The sequence below is a fragment of the Caloenas nicobarica genome, chromosome 4 (genome assembly GCF_036013445.1).
Source record: "Caloenas nicobarica isolate bCalNic1 chromosome 4, bCalNic1.hap1, whole genome shotgun sequence".
Taxonomy (NCBI): domain Eukaryota; kingdom Metazoa; phylum Chordata; class Aves; order Columbiformes; family Columbidae; genus Caloenas; species Caloenas nicobarica.
The window spans coordinates 71,518,447-71,531,492 of NC_088248.1; positions in this window are offsets into that span (position 1 = coordinate 71,518,447).

A 13,046-nucleotide genomic window follows, 5' to 3' on the forward strand; every position below is an offset into this window, starting at 1 on the left:
GGAAAAGACAGCTGCTAGGATGAGTGGAGAACCATATCAGAAATACAGTAAGACACAGCTCTGCAGAACTAAAAGATGCACTTATGTTATCCTGCCAATCCCCCCTTGGCACAATGTCTCTGTATGTGATCCTCTTAGTCTATCACTGGTTCTCTGTGATATGTGTCTATCTGGTTTCTCATGGCTGCAATAAACCCTTCTACTGCACTAATCTCATTTAACAGTTCCACTGACTTGAAAAGAACCTGAGTAAAATTGCTGTGCAATTTCTGCTGGCATTATTATGGCTGTATCCCTTGTCAGCTTTCATAAACAAATATAGTTAAAGCATCAGATATGAAGAAATCTGGCATGTTATAGCAGCCCATCAGAAATATTTTTTGACAGGTACCTTATAAAAAAGGAAACAAGAGGATGCCAGAGAGGATAATAACTGTAAGTTTTCCTTTTGCAAAATTCTTTTGCCCAAGGAGGCTGTAAGAACTTAATGTTCGCTGCCCTACCTTTTCAGCACCATTAGCTAATACCGCTCTCACATACACAGGGTGTACCTGGACTGACTCTTTGAAAGCAGTGGGTTTTTTATATCAACCTCGGTATCTTATAGAACCTCTCACCTCGGAGTGTATCACTGGAATCCAGCTACCTGGAGCCTGCAGGACAAAAGGCAGGAGGCATGCAAAGCTGGAAGGGAGCGGGGGAAATGTTTCTGACAGGGCACAGGTAAAACCCCTGTGCACAATTAATTTCTAACGTGTTTGCACAGCAAGAGGACGTCCCATCTGAAGGGCCTGTGTGAAAGATCATCCCCCACTCTTCCCCACACAAGCGGTTGATTTGTGCCTGCAGCTACTCCGTGCTCCAAAGAAGACAAGGATCTCCCCTCTAGCACCTGCATGAAAAGACCAAGCCCAACGAACTTCCCCACACCCAGGAAGTACCCACGCTCCATTATCACCCCCGGGAGCAAGGTGATGGAGACGTGGGATGGTGAGCTCGCAGCCCCACACCGTGCTGACTAGGGAGGCAGAACACCAGCAGCACGGTGTACCAAGGGCTGCCGCAGCAAGGGGCACGGGGAGATACGTGCTCAAAAACTGTCCATGGGGTAAACCTGGGTCCCCCTTTGCTGTCGAGCCCCATTTCAGACTGTGCAGAGGTCAGACCAATGGAAAACATGAGTCAGCCGAGCTGAGTCCTGAGCCCATGGCTTCCGGGAAAGTAGGTGCTTCCTAACCTGAGGCTGGGACATCTTCTGGAAGGCATTCAGAAACCATGGGAGAGGCTGCATTAGCTCTCAGCCAGAGAGGAAAAAACAGCCCTAAAAATAACTGAATTAAAAAGGCCAGTGACAGAGGTCAAGCCATTGATGCTCAGTAGATAAAGTGACTGGTTTCTACCATTGTCTGAGTGCTATACAGTCAATAACGAACTCCAATAATTATATACAGCTCTTGTCTCTTCTGCAACCATAAAATATAATGGGACAGATTTTCAGCATTAGGAGAGTTTGGGACTTTTATCATGTCACCTTATTTTTTTTTCAGCAAACACGGAAATACTGGACATCAAAGTATTGACAGAGAAGTGTTGAGATTTGACAGTGGCAGACTGGGCGGACAGGTCAGGATGGTATGATCAAATAAAGAGCTCTTTGCTTTATGACATCTTGCTTTTGAGGAAATAAAATTCCCATCTCTCCACACTTCTGGAGAGAGAGAGTTTTAGAATTGCCTCTCCTATTGCGGTGATGAGTGAAAAAAATGAAGTATTTCTGGTGGAAGCTGATGGGAAAATATTTTCCTGCTTTAGACTGAGGTAAAGCAGCTGATTATGTTGTCTTTAAAAATTTCCCTCTAAGAAATAAAGATTGCCACTAGAGTTGTAAGTATCTAAACTGTTTGACACGTATGAATTTGAGCCTCATTCTGGACTTATGCTGAAGGTCATATTCAGTTAATCCGCATGTAAATAGGCATGTTCTCCTCCAAGATAGGAAGATACAGTCAAGTCAAGGGTGATGCCAGCTTCTGGGATGCAGGCTATGAAGCCCCTGCACCTTTAGTGCTACAGATCTTACCACATTGGCCCCAGACAAGCTTTGGGCAAAAACATCTGCAGTCTCAAATGAGTCAGGACGCACACACAGTTCTGGCACCCCAAATTATCTGATGCCCAGGAGCAATCAGGGAAAATAAGTGAGAAAGAAACTTCTAGCTGAAATGAGCTCACTGCTCTTCTTATTGCCTTGGCTATAGAAGGCTCCCCACTGATTCCTACCAGATCTTCCGACTGTGGTTTTAATGAGTGACATACGTATGCAGAGAGAGTATTTTCCCTCTGATTAGTTATGTTAAATTCTACAAACATCAATAAATAATCTGGCAAAAATGCCTCCTAGTATATTTGCGTATGAAGACAGCTATGACCTTTTTGTATATCAGTCAGACATTATTGATCAGAATATTCATTTTTCAAGTTTATGTACTTTCTGAACATTTACAGCCTTCTTTCAGCTAATTAAAACTCACTACTGATAATAGACAATAATTCATAGAAAATTTAGTACTGGGGAGACCGGTGAGTAAATGGCCTCAATCCATCCATATTTATGTAGAAAGTTTTCCAGATCTTTAAGGATTAAAAATCTGAAAGGAACCGGTTGTGCATGTGTTTTGGACGGATAAGAAAACTCTCATTCTTCTCTGGCCATTGCAATAAGTCATATGCTAAACATCTTGTCATTAAATGAGAAAGGGAAGAAGAACTGGTACAATTCTCCTCGGAGAACAACCTTCAATACTTTCTCATACACCAGCTCAGGTCTTAGCAATGATCTTATTAACATGACTGCTACTGTTGTTCAGAGTTGTCCTGAGGCCACTGAACTGGAGCTATGGCAAGCAAACTGTATTTAAACCAGTTCTGCTTTCCTCAGCCTCTGGCCCCCCATGTGGATCACAGCTGGGCTGAACCTGAGCTGGCTCTGGTGGGACAGCTTCAGCTGCTGCTGGAGTTATCGCAGTGTCCGTGACAAACCAATTGTGTGTGTGACAGAATGAGAACTGGTGAATGTTGTATCAAAAATATATTAAAAAGCACAAGATAGAGGCTGGTGGATAGGGAAATACTTCCACGGCCATTCCACTTTAGCCCCCAACTACAACAATAAGCCGTGTCTCCCTTTGTTTCTCACCTCGTGGTGTAGGAACCCTGGCAGTTGTTTTGTCCGTGGTTATCAGAACAGCTCCTGAGCTGCACAGGATCCTGCTCATTCTGGTTTTCACCACCTACATCAAGTGGACGTGAACCCACAACATCCTTAACTGCATTCCAATCCAACCAAAACACAAGCACTAATCATACGGTTACAAAGTCCTTCGGCTGCCTCAGATGGAAAGATTTATGTCCTCAAAGACTTGGCTAGCCCATTATTGCTCATTCATTGTGTTTGCCTACAAGTTATGACTGCTCTTTCCATTTAATTTTTAATGCAGCTGTAGCCTTGCCTCACTAAGCTCCAGGAAAACTGTAAAGGCACCGGGTGTTACCATGAACGTATTAATCTCTTGGCAAAAGCAGCATGTGCAAGCAGAGTCTTTCCCCGTTGCATGGCAGTTCACAACACCCTACTCTGGCTTTTATGTAAGAACCACATTTTTCTTCAAAGCAAGTATACAGTTTAAATTTGCTTCAGTCAGAGGCTTGAGCCAGAGAAGAGTAAAATTTCCCAGACAAGGCATATGAATTCACTGAACATGTCTGAATCACACATTATGGGTCTAGATGTGGTTTACTGCTATTCATAAAGCTCATTGCTGTTCTTATCTAGTGTTTCTCTTCTGTTTTATTTTTGCTGAGTGCTCATCATCTTGCTATCAGTAGTCTAGGTCCTGAGGGGAACGTTAATATTTTTATTCCTTAGATTTTAACCCAAATCAGATTATATTACTATGATACAGAATTTAGTGACTCAAGATGTTTTCCATTCCAGTTGTTTCTATTTAGGTAACATATCCCAAATTGTCTCTTCTTCTAGCTTTCCAAACATTTAGACCCCCTATGCAGGTGTATCCAAACTGTGAAGCCTGATGCCAGGTGTCAGCAAACCACCTGCACAGCGACCACCATCCAACCGCAGATGAAATTTTCATATCTAGACAGGAGATGCTCTGTCTGCTGCCGTCGGTATGGTATACCAGCATGGCGTGTAGACGCCTCCACAGACCATCAGATTTTGTCCCTCAGAGCCCAGGTGATTCAGCCGAAATGCAGGACATTCTTGCATGCCTCTGAACCACCAATGATTTCCAGAAGAAACTGGGGGTGCTCAACAATGCCTAAGAAAAGGCGAGAATGGAGAGACGCTGCTGCGAATCCTCATGCTCTGGGTTCAATTTCCTTCTTTCCCAAACAGCTGCTTTAGGCCCAGCAGCTGCAGCATTTCTGGTAAAGTGCAAACCACATCAGAGGGGAGGATCAGACCCCAGGTTTTAGCCAAGGAGCCAGCAGGGGCTGTCCCACCATCCATTCGTCGCGCAGCAAGCAGCCCCAGCAGCCATCTTTTCCCATGGGGGCTGCTGTCCGGTGGAGCCCTCAAAACAAATGCCAAACCAGGCAGTTCTGCTGACCACACTGCGAGCAAGCTGCACAGAAAGAGTGTCCTTTGCTGAGGCACCAGTATCTCATGCCATTTAATGTTGCATGGAGGCCACAACTCGCTTCTGTTGCAGCGAATGTTGCTCCATGGCAGACCATGCCTCACTGTCTGCAAGGTGTCATGGGGTTCCCCAAAGCCCTCCCAGATACCGAGGGCTGTGTCCTGCCCAAGCACACGTCTGAAGCAGAGGACACCCCAAGGCAGACCCTGCCCTGCGTTGGAGTGTCCGCGCTGTGCCTCCATTCCCGTGCGAAGGAGCTGCGGAGCGGGTGACTCAGGCACTGGAGGGATCTCCGTTGTGGTTGAGTCAGTGCAGGGAGTGAAGCTCCAGCGGGTCCAGCCCACGTCACCCCTGGTAGATCAGCCATGGCCGTGGAGGAGAAACCCCAGGTGCTGCAGCGGATGAATCACTCACGGTGGCTCGGGGGACCAGTAGCTCCGCAAGCAAGGGAGTGCAAAAGTGGCCTAAATTTGTCATTCCTCCTGCGTCACCCACCAGCACCCTGCCAAGCGCACAGTGACAGACACCGTTCTCCCGCTTTACGCATTTGTGGTCACAGCCTCTGAGGCCAGGAAAGGCTGTTGCAGTCACCTAGCCTGACACTGCCTCGCAGAGCTTGTAATTAGCCAACATCTGCGTCAAGCCTTAACTTGTGCTTTGTGCAGCAGCATACCTTGCGTGACCCACAGGATCCATAGCCATCGCCTGGGGCTTTATAGATATTCAAAGTTCATTTGGACCTAACAGGCTTCAACATTTCTCTTTGTACTTTCTGATTTCAGTCTCTGACCATAGGCAGCAAACCAACTGAAGAATAATTACTGCAATTAACTTTCACCAGGTAATAGGAAAAAAAATCAGATGAGGTTTGTGATTGGTAATCTGGAGGTCATAGAGAAAAACCGATGTACCCAATAAAAATGAAAGTACCATTCCTTTGTTTATCAAACGAATTAATAAGGGATTTATGCATCAAAGAGTATGCAGTATGGCATAAACTAGAAAATTAAGTGAATTTTAATAGCTTGCCTATGTCCACATAGCGGTGGTGAAGCATGCCTTTCATTCTTTATTACCTCTTACAAATTATTAGTTTGGCAGGAAAATTTCCCATTAAATAATTTTCAAAGATAAAAAATACTTTTTTTTTGAGTCAAAATTATTTTCTTATGACAACTGTGTACTTTCTGGAGGAAAAATATCACCTTCGTGTCAATAATTGACCTGTTGGAGATGTAGGTTATAGCTGAGGCTAATATTTTCAAACCTGGGGGTCCAAAACTCGGCCTCTGGATGGAAAAATGGAAAACAGCTTAAGTCAAGGGTCTAACAATTTATCTCAAATGTATGTATTGGTTTATTAAAAGGAGTCTGTGCACTAAATCTGTGGATGAGAAGGCATAAGCCAGGTGATCTTTCAAAGTGCTGAGCACTCCCAGTGTTGGTTAGATAAACTGAAGCTGTAGGTACTCCAGACCTGCGAAACTAATTCACTTCTGCATAACTACTTAACTTCAGGTTTAGAAATCTTTAAGATTGGTAAGGTTGGAAATATTAAGTTGAGAGAAGGAAAAAGAATCATGGAAGCAAAAAATGGCCCAAGGTTTTGTTATAGCTTGGCGAGTCCAAGTTGCTGTGTGTGGCAGATTCTCATGTCATGGTCCCATGCCCATCTGGCATGGCATTCTTCTTGGGACACAGAGCTTGCAAACTGCTGTTTAGATGGGCCTTTGGTGACTTTCAGGGTTTTCCTCATCTAGGATGTCTCCAGAGGAAATTCCCTTGCTGCACTGACAGTGGATCAGGAATAGCTGCAGAAGACATAACCCAAGGTGCCAGAACAAGGCCCCAAAGGCAGCAAATCAGAAGGACTGTCTATCAGCAAGATGCAAGCTCCCCACTGGCCATCCAAGAGCAGTCATGAGGGTGAAGGATGGGAAGGAGGCACTGTGTCTCATCCTTGCAACTGATGAAGAAATATATTGATGTCATCACATAAACTCAATACTTTGTTGTCCAAAGAACCTAAAACTTTTTGGTGTTCCTGCAAACTGTTCCTCAATACATGCTGGCCTCTGTCTGGGTCATTATTATGCTTCCTGAGTGAGAAATTATTATGGAACAAATTAAATTTGAAGAGAAAATTTTGCCTCTGGGTTGGTAATATCCTGGGCATTAATCCTCTAAAACTCCGGTGAACATACTAATTGACAATGCATTGCTCGTGAAAAATAAAGGCCACTATATACTGATATATTTATTTCCATCTTTTAGATTGTAACATTGTGATAACAGCTTCATCAGAGGATGTTTCCTAAGTGACAGGCAGAGGTTAATGGCTTTGACTTTGCTTCCAGCCATACTAGCTCCTCCCAGCTAGTCATTAATTCCCAAGAAATATCCTCTGTCTTGAGTGTTATTGGTTTAAATCTACTTTTCATTCCATGCCAGCCACCGGGAGTGGTGCCTCTTGTATTACAAAGACAATCTCTTGAGTAATAGCTTTATGCACTCTCACTTTATTTAGTACTTATATCTTGTCCCAAAAGTAAGAGAGTGGATTTACTGTGATAATAATTTGATAATGGATAAGCCTGTAAGGAAAAGAGAAGAAAGGTGAGAATCCAAAGCTGCTACACCATGAGAAGGTACGCTCAGGAGCTGAAACTGGAGGTGGAGATTGCAAGCACAGTAAGGAGCACAAACTCTTCATGCTGTTTCCCAGCCCTTCCTGGAGCTCCTTGCACACAATTGGCTTCTCCATGTAGCACAAGGCAATGCTGTTGAGTCACCTACCACATAGGCATGCACTTTGGTGGCCAAGGGATTAGACAGGGAGAAGGTCTCAGCTCTGTTTGCAGTTATTCTTCACTCGGGGCAAATTATTTAGGCATATTCCTTGACTTCCTCCAGTTTACAGCCTAATGCAAAATCTGTTCAGTCAGGCCAAAGCAGAATAACTTCCAGAACAATGGTGTGTTTGACAGTCAGATGTGCTGATCCAATGATACAGAAGCATAGGAGATCACTCTTCCTGTCTTCTTTAGAGCACAAGTCTGAAGAAGCTGAAGTACATGGTACTTTCAGATATCTGCTGTATACAGCATGGAGTATGGTATGTGGAGAAGTAGAGCAAAGAGCACTTATTTTTACTCATGCATTTTTATTTCCTGAGCCAGAGGTTTTGTTGTTGTTGACCATGATTACACACCAAATGGAATTTGTATCCTCATTCAGATTCCCATTTTAAACACCTTTATACGGAGCTTTCTTTCATGCCCCAAACCGGTAGTTAGCATTTTGTAAAAACAACAGGGATTTACAAATGCTTATCTTGCTGCGTAACACTGATGCACAACTGCATCAGGAGTTGAACAGTGCCAGTTCTATGATGGTCAGAACAAGGTGACTTGTAAATTATGTACACTTTGTAGCTAAATGTGTCATCAAAACATAATGGAGCACTTTGCACCTCTTTCTGTGTCCTCTGATCACAGCCCTCAGAGCCATTTTGTCAGCTCTGACCAAATGGGAAAGGATGCCTGCATGCTAGAGTAAAATGATCCGGCAAGGAAGCGCCCAATGGAACTAAAGAAGACTGCTTTGTTGGGTGAATTAAGGACAGTTATAACTAGTATCAATGGCAGAAGTATCGATACATCACAGAACTAAAACCAAATCCTAACTTGTATTTTTTAGGTTGCAGAACCACTCTGGACAAAGGTTAACCTTTTTATTCATGGGCCCTGATACATATCTTGAGTTCTGTAAGGGTGAAAACAAAAGAAGCTTGGTTTAATTATACTGTATTTATAGACAGGTATAGATTTGTCACTTTGCTTTGAGGAATAGGTTGACTAGAAAAAAATTGTCTTGACAAAAGCTTCCAGGGATACTTACTAAACAACTAATTTTCCCATTTTCAGCAAGAAAACACAGGCATGGTTACAGCATAAGTCAGCTAATGCATATTGTTACCACTTGTACTACAGTAGCAACCAAAGGTCTCAGCCATGATCAAAGACTTTTTCAAGATCATGTACAAACTTGCTAGAAAACATGATCCTTTCCTGGCTTCCCCTGAACTTTTTTACTCTCCGTTCCATCTTTCCACCAGAGTGTTTCTAGCTTTAAGGTTAGAAAATAATGTTTTTGAGTGGATATCAAATGTCTCCCCCAAAAGAGAGGATATTTGGGTGGGGTGGGCAAGGGGAGAGGAAGAGGGGTCCCGAAAAAACCACACTGATAACCTGCATCAGTCTTTCTGTAGCTGGGAGAGCTGTAGTGGACAACTGATCTCTTCAGTGTAGGTTTTTAATGAATTGCTCTAAATGGGAATGATAAGATCACTGCCAAAGATGGACCTAGGCACTGCCGTGAGGTGCTGTGCAGGAGGGGCAGCTCCAGTAGTGGAGAAAATAGCTGCAGGTTCTTCTGGCCTTAAAGAGAGGGGAAAGCAGGGCAAGAAAACACCTATGTTCAGTGTTTATATAAAAAAAAACTCCTAGAAAATTCATTACAAATGCTGACATTCAGGGTATCAGCTTTGTCATGAGTTTTGCTCACCAGAAGGTAGGAATCAGGAGAAAGACAATTTTCTTATTTGGGATTTATATGTATAGCTCATTTATATATATATACATATATACTTATCTAAATAGGTATAACTGTGATGTGAGAAGGTGGGGAGGTTCCGCTTAGGGGAAGGGGACATTAAATACTGTATGCTGAGACAGTAACATCTTTCTGGAGTAGCTGAATTAGCTACCGAGACCTTGCAGTGAATAAGCGTTTTGGACCTGAAGTCTGAGAATGCAGAACTGAGAGGTTTCCTTCAAGACCAGACTCAGACATACACATCTTGGTTTAATCCATCCACTCCAGCCAAAATTAAATGGTGTCTGCTGACTCCAAGTTGAAGATATTGCCCTTATTTCCACTGAGCCATGAGGTTATTTACACATCGCTTCATGAGAAATTCCACTGGAACCAATGAAGCTTTTCTCACCCAGTGAAGTCAGCCCATCATGATTCTCTGAAACAAATGCAGGATTTCTCAAGAACATCAGTGACATCTAGACATGAAGATTCCTGGCTAACTATGACCAGTCATTGCTTTTTCTTATGGCTGTTACTGTGAATCAGCAAGAATGCTCCATCCGTCTAATCTCCCCACCTTGACAGTGCTCTAAACAGAGTTCACACACATTATATAAGAGATCATCAGCCTTCTCACTCTGAAAATAACCTTTTATGGTTCCTGCATGACACAAGATAATCATCACTGTGCCTTCTGACCCTAAAGATTTCTAAATCTATTTGAATTCAGTGACTGCACTGCATTCCTATGCAATTCCTTAAGAGAAAAGTAATTTACCCAGCATGAACGTAGTGGCTAGAAAAATATGAGTGTACTGCCTGATAGCAACACTGTCGTGCAGAGATACAGAGCAGGAAGTATTTATTCATTGAATAACTTTACTTCTGTGGTATTTTCTTACAGATACTTAACCATTTACTTAGCTTTTGCTCAGTAGAAGCGTCCCTTTTGGTATAATTACACCAAATGACATGTCTATATCTCTTGACATATTTACATCATTTAATACCCTTAGCACTAATTTATTTTGAAACATTGTTTCCAGCTGTCTTTAGAGTGATTACCTCAAATGACATAAACTGTGTTAATTCATGACATTTTTTCATTTCATCTTGTAGAAATTTCTGTTGAAAAGTTGTGATGAACATGGAGTAGATTCATGGCACTAATCTGTGGCAAGGACATGACTAATTTTTCTCTTTTTTTCCCATTGGATCCTTTAGAAGTTCTCTGTAGTGGGATATGTTTTCTGCCATAAGAGTTTGCACCCTCCATTGGTCCACTTATGGGTGGGATTAGAGCACTGTTTCCTCCTACACCTTTTGTCTGTCCCCTTCTTCCACCCTTCAAAAGGATAAAACCTCTACATATCATAGGAGGTATGGACCAACACAACAAAGACCTCTGGCTTTGTCTCCAGCTTTTGAACTTTACCCAGTAATGCTTGCTGTGGATGGAGTCACTGTGCACTGTGTATAAGCCACATATTTTTGGTGCTTGTAGACTTCTCACAGAAGAAACTGTGACTGCTTTATCTTGTAAACACTCAGAAACAGCAAAAGTTGCCAAGATTCAGAGTAACAACATTTAGACTTTGTACAGAAGTCCAGAAAAGCCTTTCTGCCATAGAAGATAATCATAAACCAAACATGAGTATCCTAAGAACAGCTTTTACTTTAGCATTTTATTATTTTATTTTCCAAATGCAGATGAAACCAAGAACTAGAGAGCATGCAATTATGACAAATTACTTTGACTTTCAGCTTGAGTTTTGCTTTGACTTTCAGGGAGAGAGAAGTCTCAGAAGACATTTCCAGACTAGGACTGGGTTGAGTCTTCTGCTCATGCTGAGTCACTTTATGCTTGAGGGAGCCTTTCCCCCATCCAGACATACAAAGAATTTGCTTCTAGGCCACCAAAGTCATTGTGGAAGAGCAGACTCATAGACTTGGCCATGGCACTGTAAGGTGACAGTATCTCCTAGATATTGTCAGAAAGACTTTCCCTACAACTGTACCCAGCCAAGGGCCCCAACTCAGATTCTGAAGTAGATTTTACCAGCTTGTTCCACCCATGGATACCTATGGACATATCTGCATTGCTCCTGATGAATCATCTTACAGTGCCTGACAATCATGGTTTTTTTCACATATGTAGATCACAGGAGGTATCTCCATGGCACCTGATAATGTAGGCATGGATTTATTGAGGGAAAGACACCAGTTTACATCACTTAAGACTCCTGTGTTTACAGATGTGAAATTAGAAGTATATACTTGAATTAGTTTCATTAATAATAATTGTTTTGCTTGATTCAGTTTATGAAAGCATAATTTTAAACAAGTTTTACGTTATGCCTTACTCCAGCTATCTGCATACCGAAGTCCTAACAATGTCCTAACTCCTGCTGGGAAAATATTAAAAATGCTTAAACTTCATCTTTGTACATAAATAGTAATATCAACAACACGAAATCTACTTATGGACCAATTCAGCAGCCAGAGCTCTTGTTTTTTCTGGTTGTCACTTTGATAATGCAACATAATCACATGGGCTTGCAGCCCTGCCTGCTTGGTGTGCCATCATTTATAACACATTATCAGAGTGACAGCTGGCAGCAACAAGAGGCCAACTGCCAGATATGCACAGTGCATCTTACTGAAAAATATTTCCCTTTTAAAACACAGATAGGTTGATTAAGAAGTGAGGGAATTCCTCCCCCTTCTCCCAGATGGCTGTGATGATTCATTGGAAGCCAACCCAGACGTAGCTTCACAGTGCACTGGCAAAACTCCACGCTCCACCTTTCCTCCTCTATTCAGGTTATATCCCATGGGGTTCATCAGGAGAATTTTCCCTGACAAGGACTGAAAACAGTGATCTATATGCAATGAGCAACATCACCGTTTGCTTTAATTAAGTAGGACAAAAAGCCAGCTCAAGGATGCATTTTATGCAGTGCAAGGATATACCCTGAAGAGTAGCCTGTTTGCACTCCACTTGCTTTGCCTTTGACCAGCCTGATTCCTCTGTGGCCCCCTTGAATTCAGGCCCAATGTGCTCTCAGAGCTTTCCAGTCACTATAAATCCCTGCCTCCTTCTTTGCTGAGACTCCTTCTCAGGCACCATCTCAAGGCATCCTAACCACCCTTCCCTGATCCAACCTGACCTGTTAATCAATATTATTGAACAGTTACCCCTTTCAAGTGCAGGAAGAAATCTGGTGCATTAATTCCTCTTTTAGTTTCACTAAGTAGTCCTGTGGCATCCCTAAAATCTCCTCAAAAGGCAACAAAGGATTTGTGTCCCCTGGCACAGGGTGCTCATTGGAAAACTACAATGAGTTAAAGGAAGAACAGCATTACAGAAGACGACTTTACAAAGAAGTGATAGAGTTAACTGGTTGGTGTTTCACTATTATGCCAACTGACTGTACAGGACTCTGCAATGTTCTCAGGGATGTGAGGAGTGGTGTATGTTCCCTGGCAGAGACCCAAGATCTAGATTAAAATCTTCCAGAGTTAATTTAGGAAAACAATAATATGTAAAGTTGGAAGGTTTGGGTTTTTTTTTTAGGCTATATCCCACCATGAAACACGTGTTCCCTGGGCCTATTTCTTGTCCACATAGATCTCTCCTTGTGAATTCTTGTGAAAACTTAGCCCCACATTTTCAAATGAGAGAACCTAACAGGAAGTACATAAATTAATATTTTTGTATTCAAATAAATATAATGAGTTTTCAAGAGATGTTCAGCTGTGGTCTCAAAGAAATAATTGTCACCA